General features: G+C 49.5%; 14 non-coding genes across 14 annotated transcripts; all 14 read right to left on the bottom strand.

Moving 5' to 3' along the window:
• Window positions 1–577: 577 nt before the first annotated feature.
• Trnas-aga (transfer RNA serine (anticodon AGA)) lies at window positions 578–659 on the bottom strand. Its single transcript has one exon. It is a non-coding gene; the product is annotated as a tRNA-Ser (tRNA).
• Window positions 660–804: 145 nt separating this feature from the next.
• Trnak-uuu (transfer RNA lysine (anticodon UUU)) lies at window positions 805–877 on the bottom strand. Its single transcript has one exon. It is a non-coding gene; the product is annotated as a tRNA-Lys (tRNA).
• Window positions 878–1547: 670 nt separating this feature from the next.
• Trnam-cau (transfer RNA methionine (anticodon CAU)) lies at window positions 1548–1620 on the bottom strand. Its single transcript has one exon. It is a non-coding gene; the product is annotated as a tRNA-Met (tRNA).
• Window positions 1621–2656: 1036 nt separating this feature from the next.
• On the bottom strand, window positions 2657–2738 carry Trnas-aga (transfer RNA serine (anticodon AGA)). The gene has a single exon. It is a non-coding gene; the product is annotated as a tRNA-Ser (tRNA).
• Window positions 2739–2883: 145 nt separating this feature from the next.
• Trnak-uuu (transfer RNA lysine (anticodon UUU)) lies at window positions 2884–2956 on the bottom strand. The gene has a single exon. It is a non-coding gene; the product is annotated as a tRNA-Lys (tRNA).
• A 661-nt stretch (window positions 2957–3617) lies between these two features.
• Window positions 3618–3690, bottom strand: Trnam-cau (transfer RNA methionine (anticodon CAU)). The gene has a single exon. It is a non-coding gene; the product is annotated as a tRNA-Met (tRNA).
• Window positions 3691–4725: 1035 nt separating this feature from the next.
• Window positions 4726–4807, bottom strand: Trnas-aga (transfer RNA serine (anticodon AGA)). Its single transcript has one exon. It is a non-coding gene; the product is annotated as a tRNA-Ser (tRNA).
• Window positions 4808–4952: 145 nt separating this feature from the next.
• On the bottom strand, window positions 4953–5025 carry Trnak-uuu (transfer RNA lysine (anticodon UUU)). The gene has a single exon. It is a non-coding gene; the product is annotated as a tRNA-Lys (tRNA).
• A 670-nt stretch (window positions 5026–5695) lies between these two features.
• On the bottom strand, window positions 5696–5768 carry Trnam-cau (transfer RNA methionine (anticodon CAU)). The gene has a single exon. It is a non-coding gene; the product is annotated as a tRNA-Met (tRNA).
• A 1036-nt stretch (window positions 5769–6804) lies between these two features.
• On the bottom strand, window positions 6805–6886 carry Trnas-aga (transfer RNA serine (anticodon AGA)). The gene has a single exon. It is a non-coding gene; the product is annotated as a tRNA-Ser (tRNA).
• A 145-nt stretch (window positions 6887–7031) lies between these two features.
• Window positions 7032–7104, bottom strand: Trnak-uuu (transfer RNA lysine (anticodon UUU)). The gene has a single exon. It is a non-coding gene; the product is annotated as a tRNA-Lys (tRNA).
• Window positions 7105–7765: 661 nt separating this feature from the next.
• Window positions 7766–7838, bottom strand: Trnam-cau (transfer RNA methionine (anticodon CAU)). Its single transcript has one exon. It is a non-coding gene; the product is annotated as a tRNA-Met (tRNA).
• A 1036-nt stretch (window positions 7839–8874) lies between these two features.
• On the bottom strand, window positions 8875–8956 carry Trnas-aga (transfer RNA serine (anticodon AGA)). The gene has a single exon. It is a non-coding gene; the product is annotated as a tRNA-Ser (tRNA).
• Window positions 8957–15261: 6305 nt separating this feature from the next.
• Trnam-cau (transfer RNA methionine (anticodon CAU)) lies at window positions 15262–15334 on the bottom strand. Its single transcript has one exon. It is a non-coding gene; the product is annotated as a tRNA-Met (tRNA).
• Between the last annotated feature and the right edge of the window lie 445 nt (window positions 15335–15779).

Raw genomic sequence — 15779 nt, 5'->3', positions numbered from 1 at the left:
AAAAGGGGCTAAACTCGCGAAGTCCCCCACTACACTGCCTTAAAACGACCGTTCATCACTATCGTGTGAGTAACCTTGCGTCAGCGGCGACGAGTCTTGCCCAAAGACGTAGCGTGCTTGGAGGCGCTGCCCGAATGCGTGTGGATGCACCCTCCTACCTCGTAATGCGCCTGCAGCTCCTATAGCCGTGGGCCGCTGTGGGCGGGCGGGAAGCCGACACAGCGCGGCGTTGCGAGCAGCGGCAGTGCGGTGGTGTTGTACTGTTGAGCATAGTTGCCTTCCAAGCAGTTGATCCGGGTACGATTCCCGGCCACCGCAAGTGGCGCTAATTTTTCCGTATCATTATGTGGGCTCCTGCTGTTAAATTAAGGTTTTTTTTTTTTTTCGTCGTTGCACCATCCTGTAGTATGTCCCGACTTGTCCCGACTTTGCTCGGCTGACGCGAAAGCTGACGCTTGGAAATCGCCCTTATCTAAAGGACAGGCACTATAAACGGCTGTGAGAGGTGAGGTGTGGCGAGGTACCAAAACGCGATATTTTCTGCTTCTTCTTCCAAAACAAGAAAAGAAAAATCCGACGCAGTCGGTAGGACTCGAACCTACGCTCCCAGAGGGAATCTGATTTCTAGTCAGACGCCTTAACCACTCGGCCACGACTGCTTGTCCAACAGGTGCCCCTCGAATCGTGAAAAACCCAACCGGTTGCGTCTGCGCAGAATGCCGACAGGAAACGTAAAACCGTGCACTGATTACGACAGGGCTACTATCGCTACGAGACGAGCCATTATGGAAGCGTTAAAATCTTCGCCCGGACAGGGACTCGAACCCTGGACCCTTAGGTTAAAAGCCTAATGCTCTACCGACTGAGCTATCCGGGCTTTCGCTTGTTGTGGTTGGAGCGGTTTCAAGCAACGTGATTAAGTGGAAGGTGTGTGTAGGCTTCTGGCGCTACTGGCGACTGCACCGACTACTCACTGACGCTGGTAGCAGCCCAACAGCGGACCAGTGCCTCTTCTCCCTTTATTCCGGTGCTGACAGTAACTGCATCACGTGCCTGCTTTCCCCGATTGCGTTCGGTTGAAGCCAAGGAAGAAGGGCGACCAACGACAGTTCGAAGACCAAAACATGGAGCGTTGTGTGCGCAAATAGTTCCGTTCCGGTACCGGGAATCGAAGCCGGACCTGTTGAGTGAAAGCCAGGTATCCTAGCCACTAGACCACACAGGACTTGCTCTACAGCGGTGAGATTTACTCCGTCTCTTATTGTATTTTGTGCTGAATCTGGACTCAGTGCTGTTCTCTGCTTGCGATCATATCCGCGCCTACAGACCGGCATGGCGCACAGTTCAAAATTGACTGTCCATTGCTGTGTGCATCGCATTTTGTTTGTAACACGGAGGAGAAATATCAAAGTTGTTACGTCGTCATAATTGGAAGTAAACATTTTGACGCTGAGGCGTGGACTCCGTGTGGATAACGGACAACAGTTAAGTTCGTTCCCTAGCAACAGCAACGCCCTTAATGCAGCCATGATGTACAGAAAATTAAATGCCCCAGGTGAGGATCGAACTCACGACCTTAAGATTATGAGACTTACGCGCTGCCTACTGCGCTACCGAGGCACGCCGGAGACGTCCTCGAAGGAAACTCGCTAAGTCTCACATTTTAGAGAAAGACAGTTTGCGCTTTCTGAAGGATCTATTGTCTTGCTACACGTACGAAACTCGGTAAGTCTCACATATTAGAGATAGACAGTTTGCGCTTTCTGAAGAATCTGTTGTCTTGCTACACGTGCTGTCCCGACTCTCTAGATTAAACTGCAGCCGCAGCTATACAGCTATAAGGTCCTGAGGCTGACCCATCTCAAGCGAGCAATCCGCGCGGCAGCATTGTTGCCACAAGAGCAAAATAATGCATCGACCGGGAATCGTGCCGGCATACCTTAAGATTATGAGACTTAGGCGCTGCCTACTGCACTACTGAGTCACAAACCACTCAACTACAGATGCTCGACAAGCTACCCGTGCTTTCCAAGCAGCTGTCGGCAGGGAAACTGGGATTGCCACCCAGCGACGTCGAAAAAGGGGCTAAACTCGCGAAGTCCCCCACTACACTGCCTTAAAACGACCGTTCATCACTATCGTGTGAGTAACCTTGCGTCAGCGGCGACGAGTCTTGCCCAAAGACGTAGCGTGCTTGGAGGCGCTGCCCGAATGCGTGTGGATGCACCCTCCTACCTCGTAATGCGCCTGCAGCTCCTATAGCCGTGGGCCGCTGTGGGCGGGCGGGAAGCCGACACAGCGCGGCGTTGCGAGCAGCGGCAGTGCGGTGGTGTTGTACTGTTGAGCATAGTTGCCTTCCAAGCAGTTGATCCGGGTACGATTCCCGGCCACCGCAAGTGGCGCTAATTTTTCCGTATCATTATGTGGGCTCCTGCTGTTAAATTAAGGTTTTTTTTTTTTTTTTCGTCGTTGCACCATCCTGTAGTATGTCCCGACTTGTCCCGACTTTGCTCGGCTGACGCGAAAGCTGACGCTTGGAAATCGCCCTTATCTAAAGGACAGGCACTATAAACGGCTGTGAGAGGTGAGGTGTGGCGAGGTACCAAAACGCGATATTTTCTGCTTCTTCTTCCAAAACAAGAAAAGAAAAATCCGACGCAGTCGGTAGGACTCGAACCTACGCTCCCAGAGGGAATCTGATTTCTAGTCAGACGCCTTAACCACTCGGCCACGACTGCTTGTCCAACAGGTGCCCCTCGAATCGTGAAAAACCCAACCGGTTGCGTCTGCGCAGAATGCCGACAGGAAACGTAAAACCGTGCACTGATTACGACAGGGCTACTATCGCTACGAGACGAGCCATTATGGAAGCGTTAAAATCTTCGCCCGGACAGGGACTCGAACCCTGGACCCTTAGGTTAAAAGCCTAATGCTCTACCGACTGAGCTATCCGGGCTTTCGCTTGTTGTGGTTGGAGCGGTTTCAAGCAACGTGATTAAGTGGAAGGTGTGTGTAGGCTTCTGGCGCTACTGGCGACTGCACCGACTACTCACTGACGCTGGTAGCAGCCCAACAGCGGACCAGTGCCTCTTCTCCCTTTATTCCGGTGCTGACAGTAACTGCATCACGTGCCTGCTTTCCCCGATTGCGTTCGGTTGAAGCCAAGGAAGAAGGGCGACCAACGACAGTTCGAAGACCAAAACATGGAGCGTTGTGTGCGCAAATAGTTCCGTTCCGGTACCGGGAATCGAAGCCGGACCTGTTGAGTGAAAGCCAGGTATCCTAGCCACTAGACCACACAGGACTTGCTCTACAGCGGTGAGATTTACTCCGTCTCTTATTGTATTTTGTGCTGAATCTGGACTCAGTGCTGTTCTCTGCTTGCGATCATATCCGCGCCTACAGACCGGCATGGCGCACAGTTCAAAATTGACTGTCCATTGCTGTGTGCATCGCATTTTGTTTGTAACACGGAGGAGAAATATCAAAGTTGTTACGTCGTCATAATTGGAAGTAAACATTTTGACGCTGAGGCGTGGACTCCGGGTGGATAACGGACAACAGTTAAGTTCGTTCCCTAGCAACAGCAACGCAGTCATGATGTACAGAAAATTAAATGCCCCAGGTGAGGATCGAACTCACGACCTTAAGATTATGAGACTTACGCGCTGCCTACTGCGCTACCGAGGCACGCCGGAGACGTCCTCGAAGGAAACTCGCTAAGTCTCACATTTTAGAGAAAGACAGTTTGCGCTTTCTGAAGGATCTATTGTCTTGCTACACGTACGAAACTCGGTAAGTCTCACATATTAGAGATAGACAGTTTGCGCTTTCTGAAGAATCTGTTGTCTTGCTACACGTGCTGTCCCGACTCTCTAGATTAAACTGCAGCCGCAGCTATACAGCTATAAGGTCCTGAGGCTGACCCATCTCAAGCGAGCAATCCGCGCGGCAGCATTGTTGCCACAAGAGCAAAATAATGCATCGACCGGGAATCGTGCCGGCATACCTTAAGATTATGAGACTTAGGCGCTGCCTACTGCACTACTGAGTCACAAACCACTCAACTACAGATGCTCGACAAGCTACCCGTGCTTTCCAAGCAGCTGTCGGCAGGGAAACTGGGATTGCCACCCAGCGACGTCGAAAAAGGGGCTAAACTCGCGAAGTCCCCCACTACACTGCCTTAAAACGACCGTTCATCACTATCGTGTGAGTAACCTTGCGTCAGCGGCGACGAGTCTTGCCCAAAGACGTAGCGTGCTTGGAGGCGCTGCCCGAATGCGTGTGGATGCACCCTCCTACCTCGTAATGCGCCTGCAGCTCCTATAGCCGTGGGCCGCTGTGGGCGGGCGGGAAGCCGACACAGCGCGGCGTTGCGAGCAGCGGCAGTGCGGTGGTGTTGTACTGTTGAGCATAGTTGCCTTCCAAGCAGTTGATCCGGGTACGATTCCCGGCCACCGCAAGTGGCGCTAATTTTTCCGTATCATTATGTGGGCTCCTGCTGTTAAATTAAGGTTTTTTTTTTTTTTTCGTCGTTGCACCATCCTGTAGTATGTCCCGACTTGTCCCGACTTTGCTCGGCTGACGCGAAAGCTGACGCTTGGAAATCGCCCTTATCTAAAGGACAGGCACTATAAACGGCTGTGAGAGGTGAGGTGTGGCGAGGTACCAAAACGCGATATTTTCTGCTTCTTCTTCCAAAACAAGAAAAGAAAAATCCGACGCAGTCGGTAGGACTCGAACCTACGCTCCCAGAGGGAATCTGATTTCTAGTCAGACGCCTTAACCACTCGGCCACGACTGCTTGTCCAACAGGTGCCCCTCGAATCGTGAAAAACCCAACCGGTTGCGTCTGCGCAGAATGCCGACAGGAAACGTAAAACCGTGCACTGATTACGACAGGGCTACTATCGCTACGAGACGAGCCATTATGGAAGCGTTAAAATCTTCGCCCGGACAGGGACTCGAACCCTGGACCCTTAGGTTAAAAGCCTAATGCTCTACCGACTGAGCTATCCGGGCTTTCGCTTGTTGTGGTTGGAGCGGTTTCAAGCAACGTGATTAAGTGGAAGGTGTGTGTAGGCTTCTGGCGCTACTGGCGACTGCACCGACTACTCACTGACGCTGGTAGCAGCCCAACAGCGGACCAGTGCCTCTTCTCCCTTTATTCCGGTGCTGACAGTAACTGCATCACGTGCCTGCTTTCCCCGATTGCGTTCGGTTGAAGCCAAGGAAGAAGGGCGACCAACGACAGTTCGAAGACCAAAACATGGAGCGTTGTGTGCGCAAATAGTTCCGTTCCGGTACCGGGAATCGAAGCCGGACCTGTTGAGTGAAAGCCAGGTATCCTAGCCACTAGACCACACAGGACTTGCTCTACAGCGGTGAGATTTACTCCGTCTCTTATTGTATTTTGTGCTGAATCTGGACTCAGTGCTGTTCTCTGCTTGCGATCATATCCGCGCCTACAGACCGGCATGGCGCACAGTTCAAAATTGACTGTCCATTGCTGTGTGCATCGCATTTTGTTTGTAACACGGAGGAGAAATATCAAAGTTGTTACGTCGTCATAATTGGAAGTAAACATTTTGACGCTGAGGCGTGGACTCCGTGTGGATAACGGACAACAGTTAAGTTCGTTCCCTAGCAACAGCAACGCCCTTAATGCAGCCATGATGTACAGAAAATTAAATGCCCCAGGTGAGGATCGAACTCACGACCTTAAGATTATGAGACTTACGCGCTGCCTACTGCGCTACCGAGGCACGCCGGAGACGTCCTCGAAGGAAACTCGCTAAGTCTCACATTTTAGAGAAAGACAGTTTGCGCTTTCTGAAGGATCTATTGTCTTGCTACACGTACGAAACTCGGTAAGTCTCACATATTAGAGATAGACAGTTTGCGCTTTCTGAAGAATCTGTTGTCTTGCTACACGTGCTGTCCCGACTCTCTAGATTAAACTGCAGCCGCAGCTATACAGCTATAAGGTCCTGAGGCTGACCCATCTCAAGCGAGCAATCCGCGCGGCAGCATTGTTGCCACAAGAGCAAAATAATGCATCGACCGGGAATCGTGCCGGCATACCTTAAGATTATGAGACTTAGGCGCTGCCTACTGCACTACTGAGTCACAAACCACTCAACTACAGATGCTCGACAAGCTACCCGTGCTTTCCAAGCAGCTGTCGGCAGGGAAACTGGGATTGCCACCCAGCGACGTCGAAAAAGGGGCTAAACTCGCGAAGTCCCCCACTACACTGCCTTAAAACGACCGTTCATCACTATCGTGTGAGTAACCTTGCGTCAGCGGCGACGAGTCTTGCCCAAAGACGTAGCGTGCTTGGAGGCGCTGCCCGAATGCGTGTGGATGCACCCTCCTACCTCGTAATGCGCCTGCAGCTCCTATAGCCGTGGGCCGCTGTGGGCGGGCGGGAAGCCGACACAGCGCGGCGTTGCGAGCAGCGGCAGTGCGGTGGTGTTGTACTGTTGAGCATAGTTGCCTTCCAAGCAGTTGATCCGGGTACGATTCCCGGCCACCGCAAGTGGCGCTAATTTTTCCGTATCATTATGTGGGCTCCTGCTGTTAAATTAAGGTTTTTTTTTTTTTTTTCGTCGTTGCACCATCCTGTAGTATGTCCCGACTTGTCCCGACTTTGCTCGGCTGACGCGAAAGCTGACGCTTGGAAATCGCCCTTATCTAAAGGACAGGCACTATAAACGGCTGTGAGAGGTGAGGTGTGGCGAGGTACCAAAACGCGATATTTTCTGCTTCTTCTTCCAAAACAAGAAAAGAAAAATCCGACGCAGTCGGTAGGACTCGAACCTACGCTCCCAGAGGGAATCTGATTTCTAGTCAGACGCCTTAACCACTCGGCCACGACTGCTTGTCCAACAGGTGCCCCTCGAATCGTGAAAAACCCAACCGGTTGCGTCTGCGCAGAATGCCGACAGGAAACGTAAAACCGTGCACTGATTACGACAGGGCTACTATCGCTACGAGACGAGCCATTATGGAAGCGTTAAAATCTTCGCCCGGACAGGGACTCGAACCCTGGACCCTTAGGTTAAAAGCCTAATGCTCTACCGACTGAGCTATCCGGGCTTTCGCTTGTTGTGGTTGGAGCGGTTTCAAGCAACGTGATTAAGTGGAAGGTGTGTGTAGGCTTCTGGCGCTACTGGCGACTGCACCGACTACTCACTGACGCTGGTAGCAGCCCAACAGCGGACCAGTGCCTCTTCTCCCTTTATTCCGGTGCTGACAGTAACTGCATCACGTGCCTGCTTTCCCCGATTGCGTTCGGTTGAAGCCAAGGAAGAAGGGCGACCAACGACAGTTCGAAGACCAAAACATGGAGCGTTGTGTGCGCAAATAGTTCCGTTCCGGTACCGGGAATCGAAGCCGGACCTGTTGAGTGAAAGCCAGGTATCCTAGCCACTAGACCACACAGGACTTGCTCTACAGCGGTGAGATTTACTCCGTCTCTTATTGTATTTTGTGCTGAATCTGGACTCAGTGCTGTTCTCTGCTTGCGATCATATCCGCGCCTACAGACCGGCATGGCGCACAGTTCAAAATTGACTGTCCATTGCTGTGTGCATCGCATTTTGTTTGTAACACGGAGGAGAAATATCAAAGTTGTTACGTCGTCATAATTGGAAGTAAACATTTTGACGCTGAGGCGTGGACTCCGGGTGGATAACGGACAACAGTTAAGTTCGTTCCCTAGCAACAGCAACGCAGTCATGATGTACAGAAAATTAAATGCCCCAGGTGAGGATCGAACTCACGACCTTAAGATTATGAGACTTACGCGCTGCCTACTGCGCTACCGAGGCACGCCGGAGACGTCCTCGAAGGAAACTCGCTAAGTCTCACATTTTAGAGAAAGACAGTTTGCGCTTTCTGAAGGATCTATTGTCTTGCTACACGTACGAAACTCGGTAAGTCTCACATATTAGAGATAGACAGTTTGCGCTTTCTGAAGAATCTGTTGTCTTGCTACACGTGCTGTCCCGACTCTCTAGATTAAACTGCAGCCGCAGCTATACAGCTATAAGGTCCTGAGGCTGACCCATCTCAAGCGAGCAATCCGCGCGGCAGCATTGTTGCCACAAGAGCAAAATAATGCATCGACCGGGAATCGTGCCGGCATACCTTAAGATTATGAGACTTAGGCGCTGCCTACTGCACTACTGAGTCACAAACCACTCAACTACAGATGCTCGACAAGCTACCCGTGCTTTCCAAGCAGCTGTCGGCAGGGAAACTGGGATTGCCACCCAGCGACGTCGAAAAAGGGGCTAAACTCGCGAAGTCCCCCACTACACTGCCTTAAAACGACCGTTCATCACTATCGTGTGAGTAACCTTGCGTCAGCGGCGACGAGTCTTGCCCAAAGACGTAGCGTGCTTGGAGGCGCTGCCCGAATGCGTGTGGATGCACCCTCCTACCTCGTAATGCGCCTGCAGCTCCTATAGCCGTGGGCCGCTGTGGGCGGGCGGGAAGCCGACACAGCGCGGCGTTGCGAGCAGCGGCAGTGCGGTGGTGTTGTACTGTTGAGCATAGTTGCCTTCCAAGCAGTTGATCCGGGTACGATTCCCGGCCACCGCAAGTGGCGCTAATTTTTCCGTATCATTATGTGGGCTCCTGCTGTTAAATTAAGGTTTTTTTTTTTTTTTTCGTCGTTGCACCATCCTGTAGTATGTCCCGACTTGTCCCGACTTTGCTCGGCTGACGCGAAAGCTGACGCTTGGAAATCGCCCTTATCTAAAGGACAGGCACTATAAACGGCTGTGAGAGGTGAGGTGTGGCGAGGTACCAAAACGCGATATTTTCTGCTTCTTCTTCCAAAACAAGAAAAGAAAAATCCGACGCAGTCGGTAGGACTCGAACCTACGCTCCCAGAGGGAATCTGATTTCTAGTCAGACGCCTTAACCACTCGGCCACGACTGCTTGTCCAACAGGTGCCCCTCGAATCGTGAAAAACCCAACCGGTTGCGTCTGCGCAGAATGCCGACAGGAAACGTAAAACCGTGCACTGATTACGACAGGGCTACTATCGCTACGAGACGAGCCATTATGGAAGCGTTAAAATCTTCGCCCGGACAGGGACTCGAACCCTGGACCCTTAGGTTAAAAGCCTAATGCTCTACCGACTTTTTTTTTTTTTTTTTTTTTTTTTTTTTTTTTTTTTTTTTTTTTTTTTTTTTTTTTTCAACTTTTTTTTTTTTTTTTTTTTTTTTTTTTTTTCATTTTAACCCGGGCCTCCTGGGTGAGAGCCAGGTATCCTAGCCACTTTTTTTTTTTTTTTTTTTTTTTTTTTTTTTTTTTTGTCGAACTAAAGTACCTTTTCTGGTTAGGATTAATAAATAAATAAATAAGAAATAAGTGATTAAATAGGAATCTTCTCCTTTGTTGGTGCAAAATATAAGAAAACGAAAAGTGTTTGTTTTTTTCTCTAGTGTTGTCTTCACATCTTTTGTCTGTTATTGTCCTCTGCTGCTCCTCAATGATGTAGCGAATAGTCGGTTTCGCCTTACTTCGAAAGAAGGTTAAACATGCATTCATGTCTCGTGGTATAGTTTCGGGCGTTCTTTAAATATTACGTTCCCCGTCATGGCAAGGCTGACGGGTCGAGTGTCGAATCGCAGATCACACAATGGTCTTGCTTAAAAAGTTGGCAAAGGTCGCCTTGTAGTTACGTTCGCGTGCGATCATGCTGTGCTGCAGGGTCAGGTATAGAACGAAATCGTCTTTGTTCTTATCGCCAGTACTAAAAATATAGTGCACTGTGTGACCTATTATCCAGTTGACAGCATTCCGCTTTGTCCTGGGAAATGGGATTGCATCAGGGTTGAGAAAGTCAGCTGGCGTTATCGCAGATGGTGAGGTCCTCTTGATGCTCGACAGTTTCTGTCGGGCGTAACCCCATATATCTTTCGTGGTACCACAGACGAAACGGTGTTCTTCGCTGTCTATGAGATTACACGTGACACACATTGGCGAGTCCTGCAAATGAATTGCATGAAGCCTGGACTGCGTCGGGATTTTTCTATTGACGGCAGCGTACCACGTCGCCTTTACTTGCGAAGGTAAGTAGGGGCTGTGGATGTTTTGCCACGTCGCGTCCCAGTTGTAGTTTGGAAATTTTTGTTCGATAACATTCCGTGATTTAGTTGCCACAAAGGAGTTGTAGATTGCCTTAACTGTCGTCAAATTCTTTTCAGAGACTGTTGTATGGACATAACTATACTCTAAGAGAAAACTCTTGAAGTGGTAGAGCGCAGTCGGTATATGGTGCACATCAATCGGCGGTTGAAGATCAGTCGGTGCGATTTCATTCAGGATAAGAGCGGTCAGACTGGTCGGTGACTGTTTCCATAGCTTGTAAGTTTTGCAGAAATAAAGAGCTTTCGCTTTCTTGTGTACATCGATGAGACTGAGTCCGCCATCTCGCGTTGGGAGTGTCAAGGTGTCATATCGAACTTTAAAGATCTGGCCACGACATACAAAGTGTCCAAGCGCGGACAGCATGCATTTGGCTATATCGGTGGGGATGGGCAAAACTTGAGCCACATAATTGATTTTGGCAGTGATATAAATATTGGCCAATTCAACCTTTTGAAGCTCGTCCAATTTCCTGACGCTGTGTAACTTCGCACAAGCACGAATTTTGTTGAGCAATTGCTTATAATTGGCGGCAATGGTGTGGCGGATGGTGTTCCGAAAATCGACACCGAGACACGTCATCCTAGTGATCTCTTTAAGCTGGCCATGACCGATCGCGCCTATGCCTTGCCCAACGTTCATGATCCCTGATTTCGTCCAATGCAGTTTCGCACCAGATGCCTTTTCATATTGTGAGATGATCAGGAGACCCCTCTCGACCTCATTGACATTCATAGCTAGGAAGGTAACATCATCAGCGTAAGCTCGGCACACTATCTTCTGCCCGTGTATGTGGAGTCCTTGTAAACGTTCCGTCAAGGTGACTAGCAGCGGTTCGATCGCAATGGCAAACAGCGCCATCGACATAGGGCAGCCCTGCCTAACAGAACTGTTTATCGGGACGGCGCGACTTGGCTGACCGTTAACGACAAGTTTGGATGTACTATTCCGTAACAATTTCTGTATGATGCTGATGAACTGCGGAGGAAAACCCAGAGTCTGCATTATCTGGAAAAGGTAAGGATGGTTCACTCTGTCGAAAGCCTGTGCGAAATCTAAAGTTACGATAGCACATCGGATTTTGCAAGCGTCCGCAACAGAAATCACATCTCGATAGTCTGATAATGTCTGATATATAGCTCTGTCCTTTCCAACACTCGTTTGATGTGATCCAATGACGGTATGCATCACAGTTTTCATTCTCGTTGCGAGAATGCGAGCAAAAATTTTGTAGTCGCTGTTGAGCAACGTAATGGGTCGCAAAGTTGCGACGGTGTTATTGCTCGTCCGTTTCGGGAGTAAGACCACAAGTCCTTCACTGAATGGCGGAGGAATGGGCATGTCCGGTTGGAGAAGTTCGTTGCAGAGCACCGTCAGCTTTGTCTTCAGTTGTGGCCAGAAGACTTGATAAAGTTCCACCGGGAGACCGTCACATCCGGGAGATTTGTTTTTTGGACTGTGGAACACCACATCTTCCAGTTCATCTTCCGTTACATCGGTGACGAGTTCGGCTACATCCGCAGGGCTAAGCCTGTGCGTTAAGCTACTCCGGAACTCTGCAAGGGCTTCGTCGTCGGTAGGTTTATTGGACATCAAGTCAGTGTAATAAGTTTGAACGGCGTCTCTGATATCGTGTTGCCGAGGTAGAATCGTGCCGTCTTCGGATTGTAGTTCAGTTAAGATCTTTGTCCGTGCTCGTTTAGTTTCACGTATCAGGTGATAAATGGATGGCTGTTCGCCTTTTGCCATAGTCGAAACCCGACCTCTAATTTTGTAACCTTCCATCTGTTTTCGTTTCAAAAGTAATATTTTTGCTTGCAGTCTTTTAATGCGGGGGCAGTTGTCAATCACAGTGGCATCAAGAGTATATAAGTCTCGAAGACATTGATAATAAAACTCCATCGTTCTCTTAAACCACCAGTTCTTATTCCGGGAATATTGTATCATGGATTTACGAATTTTCGGTTTAGCGCATTCGAGCCACCATTGCAATGCCGAGCCGTACGTACTGAATTTGGCTTCACTTTCATTCCACGCTCGAGTGAAGGCTTCTCTGCATTCAGGATCGTCTAAATGTGCAACATTTAGTTTCCATAGTCCTTTGCCTCGGTAGGTTTCCTGTTTCCCCAAATTCAGCGTGCAAATATAAGCCGCATGGTCGGAGAAACTGGTTGGCCAGACCTCAGTTTGTAAAATTCGCTGTCTGAGAGTGTCCGATACGTAAATGCGGTCCAATCTACTCGCTGAATGATTCGTGACGTGAGTAAAACCAGGTGTTGTACCAAACTTGTGCTCCCACGTATCGACTAAACGTAAATCCTTGACGATCTGTTCTAATTCAATCGATTTATTGAAATGCGGCGTCTGATCTTTGGCGTTAAGTACACAGTTAAAATCTCCCGCCAATATTAGGTGGTCATATTGTGTTGCAAAAAGCGGAAGTATTTCTTCCTTGAAAAAGTCCGCTCGGCGTCGCCTATTAGTTGAGCCGGATGGTGCATACAGATTTAGGAGTCTAACATTATTGATAGTCACGCCAATTCCCCTACAACTTATGAGTCGTTCTACATTCTGGACGATAATTCCTTCTTTCGTGAGAATAGCGGTGCCTAAATCGGAACCGTGTCCCGGATTGGCCGTCACATTATAACCGGGAATGTGGTCCAAAGCAATGTCGGCGACCTCCTGAAGCAAGAGGATATCAATGTCGGCGGCGTATAAGAGGTCTACGATGTTGTCGAGTTTGAGGGAACTGCGGATTTTATTTATATTTAATGTACCAATTTTATACGCCTGCTGATCAGTCATTCACGCTCTTACGAGAGTAAGAAGGAATCGGCGCCGTTTTAAAAGAAGTCAGAGTCCTCTTCTTTGTTTGCCTGCCGTGGATCCAGTAACTTATCATCATGTGCCGGTTCTATTGCCGTAAAAGGCTGTTCGGGAAATCGGGAAGTGACTGGAATATCAGTTGCATCAGCGTCCATGTGTTCGACCTCTGGTTCCGCCGCCCAGTCTATAGTGCTGGGGTTCTTGGACGCAAGAGGAGGATGTTGTCGTTGTTCTTTTAAACAATGATCAACATCGTCACTGCACATTGGAGACACCTGGCCGGTAGCATCGCGAGAGGGCTCAGTTAGCGTGATTGCACGATCTTCATCCCGCAGGTGTGCAGAAGTTAGCGCCTGTTGTCGGGAGGATTCTGGTGATTTTGCACTGACTTTGTCCATGATTTGCTGCACCTTTCCCCGCAACGACGCCGCCGCCTCTTCCGCACCCTGGCGGGCGATTCTGCGTTTCTTGTTCTTCCGCGGGGATTTAGCAGGTGGACAACGCTCATCGGAATCCGAGATTTCATGGTGGGGTTGTGGGGAACGACATTCAGCAGTCACAGTCCTGACCTGCGTCTCTGAGGAGGTGGAATTTTGTTCTGTTGACAGAGTCGGGGACTGCGCTACGGAATCAACCACGTCACTCACACTCAGGTGTTGCTCTTGTCGCTCAGAAATGTCAACAAGTTGCTCGGCCGTTGGAGGAAGGGTTGGTTGGGGGCGAATGTCTACTTCGGTATCCATGGGCAGTTGGTCGGTCGGTTGGTCGCGAGCCACCGAAGCGTAAGTGGTGGACAAAATAGTCATCTCCGCGGACTTCACCGGTTCACCTGTCGGCAGCTGCACAACACGTCTTTGAATACATTCAGAACGAATATGACCTGGAGAATTGCAAGCTGCACACGTTCGTGGTTGACCATCATAAATGACGATACCTCGATAACCGCAAACGTTAATGTAAGACGGAATATGTCGTAATAAGTCCACCTTCAACTGCCTGACACCGTTCAAAACCGGATATTTGTGAGCACCGGACCATTTTTCTGCAAAATTACTGAGGACCTTCCCAAAGGGTGCAATAACAAGATTGATCGCATCTGTAGGAACTTCAAAGGGTAGCTCAAAAATTCGAATTGTTCGAATACCAAGTCCCACATGATCGACAGTAACTTCGCCAATATTTCCATCACTGTGTTTAAACTTAAGCTTACCACCGGTATTATTGACAACTCGTTCGCATAACTCAGGGTTTTTCAGCTTCAAGTACATCACACTACTCACAATTGACAAGTGAAAACCAACAGTATCTTCAAACGGAACTTGAACAACTTCCTCTAACCAATCCTCAATTTCGAAAGATTTAGGTCGAGCAAAACGTCGATCAAAGGTAAATTTCAGAGTGTCCTTTCTACTAAGTTGAGCCATTACTGCATTTTCGAACGTTGACAGAATATCTAACTACTGCGAAGCGCCGGCGAAAAAGCACAGACTTACACAGCGGATGTAAACAAAGCCAGCCGCAGAGCGAAGCACAGCACGACGAACCGCTCGCCACCGCCGCTGCAGGCAGACTGCCGACTGAGCTATCCGGGCTTTCGCTTGTTGTGGTTGGAGCGGTTTCAAGCAACGTGATTAAGTGGAAGGTGTGTGTAGGCTTCTGGCGCTACTGGCGACTGCACCGACTACTCACTGACGCTGGTAGCAGCCCAACAGCGGACCAGTGCCTCTTCTCCCTTTATTCCGGTGCTGACAGTAACTGCATCACGTGCCTGCTTTCCCCGATTGCGTTCGGTTGAAGCCAAGGAAGAAGGGCGACCAACGACAGTTCGAAGACCAAAACATGGAGCGTTGTGTGCGCAAATAGTTCCGTTCCGGTACCGGGAATCGAAGCCGGACCTGTTGAGTGAAAGCCAGGTATCCTAGCCACTAGACCACACAGGACTTGCTCTACAGCGGTGAGATTTACTCCGTCTCTTATTGTATTTTGTGCTGAATCTGGACTCAGTGCTGTTCTCTGCTTGCGATCATATCCGCGCCTACAGACCGGCATGGCGCACAGTTCAAAATTGACTGTCCATTGCTGTGTGCATCGCATTTTGTTTGTAACACGGAGGAGAAATATCAAAGTTGTTACGTCGTCATAATTGGAAGTAAACATTTTGACGCTGAGGCGTGGACTCCGTGTGGATAACGGACAACAGTTAAGTTCGTTCCCTAGCAACAGCAACGCCCTTAATGCAGCCATGATGTACAGAAAATAAATGCCCCAGGTGAGGATCGAACTCACGACCTTAAAATTATGAAACTTACGCGCTGCCTACTGCGCTACCGAGGCACGCCGGAGACGTCCTCGAAGGAAACTCGCTAAGTCTCACATTTTAGAGAAAGACAGTTTGCGCTTTCTGAAGGATCTATTGTCTTGCTACACGTACGAAACTCGGTAAGTCTCACATATTAGAGATAGACAGTTTGCGCTTTCTGAAGAATCTGTTGTCTTGCTACACGTGCTGTCCCGACTCTCTAGATTAAACTGCAGCCGCAGCTATACAGCTATAAGGTCCTGAGGCTGACCCATCTCAAGCGAGCAATCCGCGCGGCAGCATTGTTGCCACAAGAGCAAAATAATGCATCGACCGGGAATCGTGCCGGCATACCTTAAGATTATGAGACTTAGGCGCTGCCTACTGCACTACTGAGTCACAAACCACTCAACTACAGATGCTCGACAAGCTACCCGTGCTTTCCAAGCAGCTGTCGGCAGGGAAACTGGGATTGCCACC

This window comes from Schistocerca gregaria, unplaced genomic scaffold (genome assembly GCF_023897955.1).
Source record: "Schistocerca gregaria isolate iqSchGreg1 unplaced genomic scaffold, iqSchGreg1.2 ptg000359l, whole genome shotgun sequence".
Classification (NCBI taxonomy): Eukaryota; Metazoa; Arthropoda; class Insecta; order Orthoptera; family Acrididae; genus Schistocerca; species Schistocerca gregaria.
Note: the sequence above shows the minus strand (reverse complement) of the source record. Positions and strands in the feature narration are given on the sequence as shown.